This window comes from Eptatretus burgeri, chromosome 1, assembly GCF_056783735.1.
Source record: "Eptatretus burgeri isolate ZD-2024b chromosome 1, Ebu_testis_v1, whole genome shotgun sequence".
Lineage (NCBI taxonomy): Eukaryota > Metazoa > Chordata > Myxini > Myxiniformes > Myxinidae > Eptatretus > Eptatretus burgeri.
This window is the reverse complement of record NC_140961.1, coordinates 104,837,105-104,846,201: the sequence shown is the minus strand read 5'-3', so window position 1 is coordinate 104,846,201 and position 9,097 is coordinate 104,837,105.

The following is a 9,097-nucleotide window of genomic DNA, read 5'->3' as shown; positions in this document are numbered from 1 at the left end:
AAATCTTCACGATTCCAGCCTTGCTGAAGCACCCCCAGATCATCACCGATCCTCCACCAACTTTCACAGTGGGTGCGAGACACTGTGGCTTGTAGGCCTCTCCATGTCTCCGTCGAACCATTAGACGACCAGGTGTTGGAAAAAGCTGAAAATTGGACTCATCAGAGAAGATGGCCTTACTCCAGTCCTCTACGGTCCAATCCTTGTGGTCTTTTGCAAACCTCAGCCTGGCTCTTCTTTGCTTCTCATTGATGAAGGGCTTTTTTCTAGCTTTGCACGACTTCAGCCCTGCCCCTAGGAGCCTGTTTCGAACCGTCCTCGCCGTGCACTTCACCCCAGCTGCCGTTTCCCATTCTTTTTGTAGGTCACTTGATGTCATCCTACGGTTGTTGAGTGACATTCGAATGAGTTGGCGTTCATCCCAGTCAGTGGAAAGTCGTTTTTGCCATCTGCCAGTCTGTAGCTTTGTTGTCCCCAATGTCTGCTGCTTGACCTTGTTCTTATGAACGGCCGTCTTTGAAATTTTAAGGATGGAAGCAACGTGATGCTCACTGTATCCCTCTGCCAGTAAAGCCAGAATTGAACCCTTCTTTTCCTCACTCAAAACTTTTCTTTTCAACTCTTTTGGCATGGTCAATAGTTATTTTTTTGATTCCAATTACTTTTGAGGTACTACGAGCACTGTTTTTGCCATCCAGCTGGTCCTATTGCAAGAGGATAGTGATGACCACAACAGTGGTTTTTATACTTTTCCTTGTTAAATAAGATTCGGTTCAGGTGATCACCTAATGAGTACCTCACAAAGTAGAATGAGGTGTGCCTGTGTTGGAATTCAACAGATACTGGAATGGAATGGCTGCCATACATGTAGAGATGCTGATTAAAAAAATTTTTGGAGTGGTCTCTTATTTTTTTCCAGAGCTGTATCTATGCATATGTGTATACAGTATACATATATATATATATATATATATATATATATTTATATATATATATATATATATACATATATATATATATATATATATATACATACGTATATATATATGTATATGTATATATATGAATATATATTTTTACGGAAATGGCCCTTATTGGACTACTAAATATAGGATTAACTCAGATCCCCCATTAAATGCATGTGTGGCTAGGTTGTGTGGTAAAATGGAAGTTGCATGTGTGTCGGGAGATGTAAGAGGCTGTTTTATTGTTCGGCGTTGGTGGTGGAATGAGAGCTCCCTCTTCTTCCTTTCCGCATCCCGGACGAGGCCCCACCCAGTCGGCTGAGAGGGTGTGGCCAAAAAAAGAGGAAGTGAAGCTTAGGGGAGGAGTTTGTCGGCTTTGCTGGGAGAGGCGTGCTCGGGGTCGAAGGAAGCGAACGAAAGAGAAACTGGAAAGAAAAGGGGTTCAGTTTTGGGGCGAACAGTCGCTGAGGAAGGCGTGCTCGGGTTGGCTTCAAAGCGAGCGAAAGAAGGCTTCGTAAAAGGGTTCAGTGTGTGGAAACAATCACTCTCGAGGCGTGCTCGTGTTTTTGAAGCGAGCGAACGAAAGAGGCACAGTGTTGGATCTGCCGGGAGAGACGCTGAACCTGCCTGCACGTCGAGTCTGCCTTTTTTTGGGCAGTGGAAGAGGCGGCCTGCACGTCGAGTCAGCGATCGACTTATAAGGAGGTGATTCTGCCGTGAGAGAGATGGCAGCCGGCTTTGAGAGGCGAGCGTGGAAAAGGAAAGAAAAGGTGATTCTACAGAGAAAGAAACTGAGAGGACGGAGTTGAGAAGTCGGGCTTCGAAGCGGGAAGGCAAGAGAGGAAACGACGGAGCCTCTGTGGTCCCTGCTCACACCAACGGCTCGACACATTTGCCGATCCGCTTGCCGGAGCCCGGCACCTCGATTTGGGCCTTGTCTGGCAAACAGGCCAGGCCTGGATTTGTGTGCTAGACCTTGGAGAGATTGGCTGAGGCCCATCGTTGATCTGGCGGTCTAATGCCATCGGTCTTGCGCAGGGTCGGAGCGCGCGGAGACCACGTGCGGTGTGGAAAGGAAGGAGTGCGGTGCCACGATCTTGCCATGCTGCGCGTTCGAGCTGGGGGCTCGAATCTGTGGACATCCGCTTGTTGCGATCGACATTCGTGCTTTTGACACTTTCCTCTCGTCCATGAAACATCACCAATTATTCTGTCTTGTCTGCATGCATGCTGTCTGTCTGTCTTTTCTGCACGTTGTATAAGGCATATCTCGGTAGCGACCCTCTCGAAACTTGTAATCCGTAGTTCCCTAGTTAAGAACGGGTTAAAGATTGTTAATAAAAACATTGTCGTGAATGTTTTGCTTGTGTCATGTTCCCTGATATTCCCCAATAAATCTGGTTGGTTCATATGAAGTTGCCGCTATGGATTAATTTGTGTCGCGTCGAGGAACGATCCATTCGATTGGCATATAAAACCAAAATGGTTACAGACTGGCAGAAAATGCTCGGCATCTGACACAACCGGTCTGTAACTGGGGTTCTATTTCCCCAACTGGTAACGTACAAGGATTATGTTGGTATCGCAATTGAAGACGCATGACACGAGGCCTGTGCCGAGCCGGCCGGCATTATAAACCCCGGAGACAGTGGTGGTTAGGGTGGCGCCAAAGATCGGGTGAGAATCCCACCACCCTGGATCTGCAACAAAAAAATACATACATACATATATATTGTTGCAGCTCGGTGGCGAGAACGACCACTCGGTGGGGAAAGCTACGTCATCTCCACCAGACTCCCCGGAATTGTCGGCCATCGCTCGGATAACTCCGTAAGCCGGCGGCTCGTTTAACTGACCGTGGAACGCCAATATCTCGAACGCGTGGCATAGGGTTATTTTGTCTTGATCCAATGTACCTAAGTAACCACGCGGTTTTGGCTACCGCGGATCCACACCCTCGGAACGCCTGGCCGAACCGGATTCACTCTACCAGCAGCGGTAAAATTACACCTACCAACTACCACTCTGCCACCCACCTTTCCGGCTCGGATGCAGTCGAGCAGGCCTGCCCAGGACGTCCCAGCTACAATTGTCCGATTGCCAGGGATAAATCCCCGCCTAAACTCAGATCCGAACTATGCTGGACCAATTCAAGAAGGGACGGAAACAGACTGGGAACATTTCTGTGATGATTTATTTTCAGTAAATGAAGACGCAAAGCAAGACTTAATGCGAATATGCAAGCAAGGAATATTTACAATGATCCAAAAACACTTATTCAGTTATACTTAAAGACAGGCCCACACGCAGACACACACACAAATGAAAAGAAACCCAGAGTTGTTTATTGGACCCTCGCAGCTGAGGAGAGAGGCAAGCTGGGGTCAGAGTTCGGATGGGTACCTGGCCGTCGGAGAAATGGGGTACTCCGTGGTGCAGCACCTGACAATGGTCGCTGGCTTGGTCCCCAGTCGCACGTGTGGGACTCGAGGTTCGTGGCAGAGCTCGGGTGGTGAATGGCCGGGGTCCACGGAGGGGCGTCGGGGTCACTCTTTCCTTCCTTGTAGAGGGCCAGCAGAGACACGTTTGCCGCCTCGACGACCTTCTGCTCAACCCTCGTGACAGCCCTCATAACAACCACTGTTACCACCCTTTCGTAACAGCCTTCGTATCCCCTTCGTAACAGCAAAAAAAAAAAAAACTTTCGTGACAGCAAAAACTCACCAAAACTCTCCTCTCAGAGAGTGCTCGGGGATTTTTTGACCTCCCTCAACGGGGAGTGGCCTTGGTCAAACACACCTCACTGTCTGCCTTTGATTGGACAGGATCCTACGGCCCACCCTTCCGGGGCGGGGCCTTGGCCCCTGCCAGGAAACCCCAGCCACTCTTCCACGTGGGTTCATACTTGACGAGTAACAGTATCAATGTTGCAAAGGTCGTCGTGAAAGAGTTACTATGTTTGTGGGAGCTGAGAAACCGAAACCGGGAGATCTTGCCTTGGCACGTCAGGGTGCGAGAAGGCAGCTGGTTAGTGGTGGATCGTGATGGGCCGAGGGGTTCTGCAGATGGGATGGTTGTTGGATGGCTTGTTCGATGTAATAACCTAACTAAAAGAAATCGCAACGCATGCCTTTGATTCAACCACGAGACAAAAGGAAGGGGATCTGACTACACACATACTGAATGACATAACTGACTTTTGGGACATCTATATGTTGAATGCATATGGTTTGCAGATCCGTAACACTACCCCCCCCCTTTTTTATAGACTCGACCCGTCATAAATTTTCGTGTGGCATGCAGGTGTAGGTTTTCCCCTAGTACATTTTACCTACGGATCCCTGAGTGTGACATATATTTTGGGACATATATTTTGAATATATGTCCCAAAAATAAATAACCTAGTGCGTTGCATAACTAAACTAACAGACTCACTTGGACAACTTAACGATATTGCCGGCGCTAAACAAACAACAGGTGGGTTAAAATTATGTACAGTCCTAATATTTACACTACCATGGCTCAGGACCTGTGATTTGAGGAGAGAAAACACAGCAAATTTAACATTTGTGGGTGAGTGCACAACAGGTATTAATGGTCAGACGTCTTTCAGGCCTTCAAAGGTCCCTTGATTGTCGTTGATTTCTTTCCTTTTTTTTATTTGAGCTGCTGGAGGCAACTCACTCTAACATGGCAGGCCATGTGCCGTCTCACAGGCCATTTGAACTGGCATTTATGTAACAAGATATCCGGGCTGCTCATTGCTGTCCCCGGTCCATTTGAACTGACCTCCATGCAACAACAAGGAGATATCCAGGCTGCTCAGTGCAGTCCCCGGTAACACAGCTGCAGGGCAGTCCTTGCAAAACACTTTCAGCGATGGTCCTGGAGCACATGGTGAAGGTTGTGACATGGGTAAGCAAACAAAGGCAGGCAAAGCATGGCATGGCGAACGCAGACCAGGCAAGATGCAGTGCAACAGGAGGTCGGCGCACGAAGCTGGCGGGCCTCAGTCTGGTCTCGTGAGGTTGTGGAGGGAGTGTGGTGGTGCCGGCCGGGCTGAAAACGGGCTCGGACCTACCCTATGGTCTCCCCCTAACCTATCGCCTATGCCTGTCATTGTCCATACCACCCCCATTAGCTTGCAACAACAACAAAAAAAAAACATTTAGACTATTTTTTTTCATAATTACGTCTGTCCCGAGCCCCTTTATCGTCTTTATCCGGCGAACCTGTCCTGACCGTCTATCCCCAATCCCTAAGATTCCTTTTTAGGGGATTGAGGAAGAGACTAGTGAATGCAACCCAATGCAACTCGAGGCCCAATGCAACCTCAAAATAACTCCCTCATATTTCAGCAATTTCCCAAGGTGAGTCCAGCGGCCCACGAACAGCGAAGGGATGGATGGTGCGAAGGGGTCCACGTTTCCTATCTATCCTAGCATTTATTGAACGTTAATCTATCCCCGGGGCTTTTCAACACGCCTGTCTCTTTAAACTATCGGTTCTAGAAACCATGATTCCCGTCACCTGTGTTGGTTTTGGTTGTTAATTTGGGCCTGGCCCACAAATTTTCACTCGTGCTTTTGCACAATTTCGTGGCTGGGCAGCGTGGCTCAATTGGCAGGGATACCCATCTGCCGAACTTGAACTATGGCACCCCCGGGTCGCTGAGGCTGTCTCCGAGCCTACCTACTTCTTATGAACATGGGGGATGCCCTTCCTGGCATCGTCCCCGTTGATGCCCGTGTGGCATTTTTGTGCTTCGGGTCCCGTTCTGTGGGCTGCCCATGCCCATTACACTAACTCGGTCCCTTGGACCTATGGCCTACTCTCGCCGACTACTCCGGTGCCCGGGGGCCCTCTACTCAGTGCGTATACTTCACCAGCCACGCTCCCAGCCGGTCAATAGACTCCTGCACCCTTCAAAAGGTTTCATGCCTTCATCCAACACCAACAACAAAACGACATCCGTTTGGTTAATTTGACTAACCCACTAACTAACATTACACGAACCCCAGGTTCCCTTGGGTGGTATTCACTCCTCCCCCAATCATTCGTTTGCACCATCCATTCCACATTCACTCCATTCACACTCGGGCCCGCTGACCCACTTTCACTCATTATGTGAAATACAGCCAAAACGGTACATGATGGCGCAAAAATGTTATGGCCATATTACTCACCATTCGCCTGCGGTGTGCAGTATCAAGTTTCGTTCAAATCGGGCAACGAAAAAGATTATGAAAAAATCAATTCCCGATTCAGTCAAGTTTGGGTGTGACGATCCATAAAGCGCAAGGAAAAACCATGGAGAATGTGTTGATATACCTCGAGAAACCGGTTGGCCGAACGATGACTCCTGAGGTAAATGCTCAAATTTTCTTCAAGTTCAAGTTTGACCACCAAATAATATTAAAATTTTGTCTGTTGTTTTTTTTTCATCAACCGCTGTCACAACGGGAACCCAACGGGTTCACGAGTCGTCTAGTAAGATTATAATCTGCGCTAGTCTGTCTGTGACAACCATCCACAACAGGCAAAATTTAGACTTTGAGTGGCACAGCGGCGAGTGGAGGGTGCTTCAAGGTTCTTCCGGTATTTGGTATTATCCACAGTCCGGTGTTCTTTTTGATTTGTCATTGGTAGGTAAGGTAGATTTGTCATTGGCCAAAGTTCGCTCTTGGTGATCCCTATGAGGTGTGAATAAATCGAAGGTGGAGTGGGAGACGACGACTGGGCGTGTCCTCTGCAAAGGGTTAGAGCTTCCAGGGGTGGGGCACGAAGAGGGTCAAGCCTGTTGACGAAAGCAGTGATGAGTCAGAGGTGTGTAAAGGAGTTAAGGCCCAAGAGGAGCCGGTGATAAATTTCCAATCTTAATCTCGACTTTGGAAGGACCCAAGCCATCGATTTTTGGCAACCCATTAAAATTGGCAACATTAATTGGGAAAGAATTTGACGTTGTCCATAGTGCTAAAAAGCTTAGATCAGGGGACCTACTTGATCCAGTGCAAATCAGTGGCCCAGCGGGAAAAAAAAATTCTGAGAGTATCTCTCTTTGGTGGTATCTGAATCTCTGCGCTCATCCCCAGGTCATTAAGGGAATGCCAGGGAGTAATTTATGGGATAGACCTTGACATTAGTATGGATGATATCGTCATTTGGTAGATATGGGAGTATGTGATGTCCATTGTCTCACTACGGTCAGGGATGGGGTTAAAGTGGACACCACATATGTGGTGTTGTCCTTCTCCAACCCTGTTCTTCCTCCTAAAGTGTTTCTGGGCTACAAAACCTTTCCTGTTTGGGAGTACATCCCTCCCCCCTGAAAATGTTACAAATGCCAAAAGTTCCGTCATACTGCACCATCCTGAAGGGGTAAACAACACTGCAGCAAGTATAATGGAGAACATGAGTATGATAGCTGAAGGAGTGTTAAAATGTGTTGTGTCAATTGTGGTGGTGACTGTAGTGCAGCCTACAGAGGTTGTTTGGAATTCCAAAGAGCGGCCAAGATACAAGTGAAAACTACTGGGAAGTTATCTTATGCAGAGACAGTCCTCAAGGTCCCTAAAATAGTGTTGCCAATGAAGGAAATAAATTTGATCATTAAAACTCCAGTCCAGATCAAAATACAGACAAGTTTGGTTGGTTGTCAGACCGAGTCCATAGATCAGGAATGCCAAACGTGGCATGGTGGTTTCAAACATTTCCAGAATGGGGTTTATTGGATTCATGACTGAGGTGGTCAATTGTACAGCTCTTGTGGAAAGGAGGTCAGAGAAGATGAACATAATCTCTTCCGTAGCCTGTAACCATTTGGGTTTGGAGGGCATTTCCTCCAAGGATATCAACAAGATATTTAGCAAGACCGGTGATAAAAATGAGAGAGAAACCAGGTCTGATGCCAAACAATCTCAGGACTCAATGGATTAATGTTAATAATTCAGTGGAATGCGAAAAGTCTAGTGGCTCACGGATCTGAATTAAAGAAATTATCTCCGATTTGGTAACTAAACCGGATATAATATGTTTACAAGAAACATGTCTTAAGAAACATAATCAATTCTATATTCTGCGGTATACCGTTATATGTCGGGATAAAGCAAGTGGGAATGGGAGTGGCTGTGGGATTCTTGTCAAATTTGGTGTTCCTTTCTCGGTAATGAAAGGCATTGCAGAATTGGAGTGTAACCTTATCAAGATCCATGGCTCAAGGGGAATGGTGTCTACTATAAATTTCTACAATCCCTGCCAACCATTGGTGCACAAGAGGCTCCAGGAGGCTTTCAGAATGGGGGATAGGGTGATCCTTGTAATGTGGGGATTTCAACAGTAATAACATTCTTTGGGGCTCTAAAATCACGGATAGAAATGGTGAATGTATCGAGGATTTGATTGATGAATTTGTTATGGTGGTATTAAATGATGGAACGGGGACATGTATAAATCCGTCTACAGGGAAGATGTCCCCTCTGGATCATACTCTCATTTCATCAATTGAAGCAGAAAGATGTGATTGGATGGTCCATGATGACAACCTAGGAAGTGATCACAAATTTTAAATTAGAAAGAGATTTCAGATTAGAAAGAGATAGAAGGCGTTGGTATCCTTACAGGATGGTTGTAGGAATGACTTGGTGCTTAAAGTTTGGCATTTGGTTAATATTGCGAAGTGCAGGGGTCTGGTGGTTGACCTGTGCTGGATCCCTGCTCATGTTGGCGTTGGTGGAAATGAGGCCTGTGATCTAGTGGCGAAGCATGTCCTTAAACTGGAAACTGTCATCCAAATACCCCTGGGACAATCAGAAATTATTAATCTGGCCAAAGGCCAGATTGAGAAAAAATGGCAATTTCAGTGGGACTCCAGCACGAAGGGAAGATTCCGTCACGTGGTGCATCCGGATGTGGTACCTCCAGTTAAACTTCCCATGCTTTCCTGGAAAGACCAGGTAGCTCTCGGTAAGCTAAGACTCGGGCACAGTCGCCTAAATTAATATCTGTATAAAATTGGGTGCCACTCTACGGGCTTTTGTGAGACGTGGAGGAAACCCGAAGATCTGAATCATTGATTCCTAAATTGCCCTCTTTATGAGGGACCCAGGCGGCATCTTGTACAGAATGTAGGAGTA